The following is a 402-nucleotide window of genomic DNA, read 5'->3' on the forward strand; positions in this document are numbered from 1 at the left end:
ACGGGCCCCAAATGCTGCAGCACACAGCAGCAGCAGCAGCAGCAGCAGCAGCAGCAGCAGCAACAGCAGCAGCAGCAGCAGCAGCAGAAACACAAAATAAAACAAAATAAAAAAAAAAGGAGAGAAATATAAAACACAATGCATACACCATAAACACAAAAAACAAAAACAATAAAAAAAAACAAATTTAATGATAGAGACAAAAAGCAGCAGCAGCAGCAGCAGCAGCAGCAGCAACAGCAGCAGCAGCAAAAGTAGCAGCAGCAAATTCATCATCATCAGCAGCAGATAGAGGTATCGTAGTATACTGCCCAGGGTGATACAGAATTCATATATTTCAAGTTTTAGGGTTTAGGGTTTAGGGTTTAGGGTTTAGGGTTTAGGGTTTAGGGTTTAGGGTTT

This window comes from Eimeria mitis, genomic scaffold, assembly GCF_000499745.2.
Source record: "Eimeria mitis Houghton genomic scaffold, Emh_scaff1561, whole genome shotgun sequence".
Classification (NCBI taxonomy): Eukaryota; Apicomplexa; class Conoidasida; order Eucoccidiorida; family Eimeriidae; genus Eimeria; species Eimeria mitis.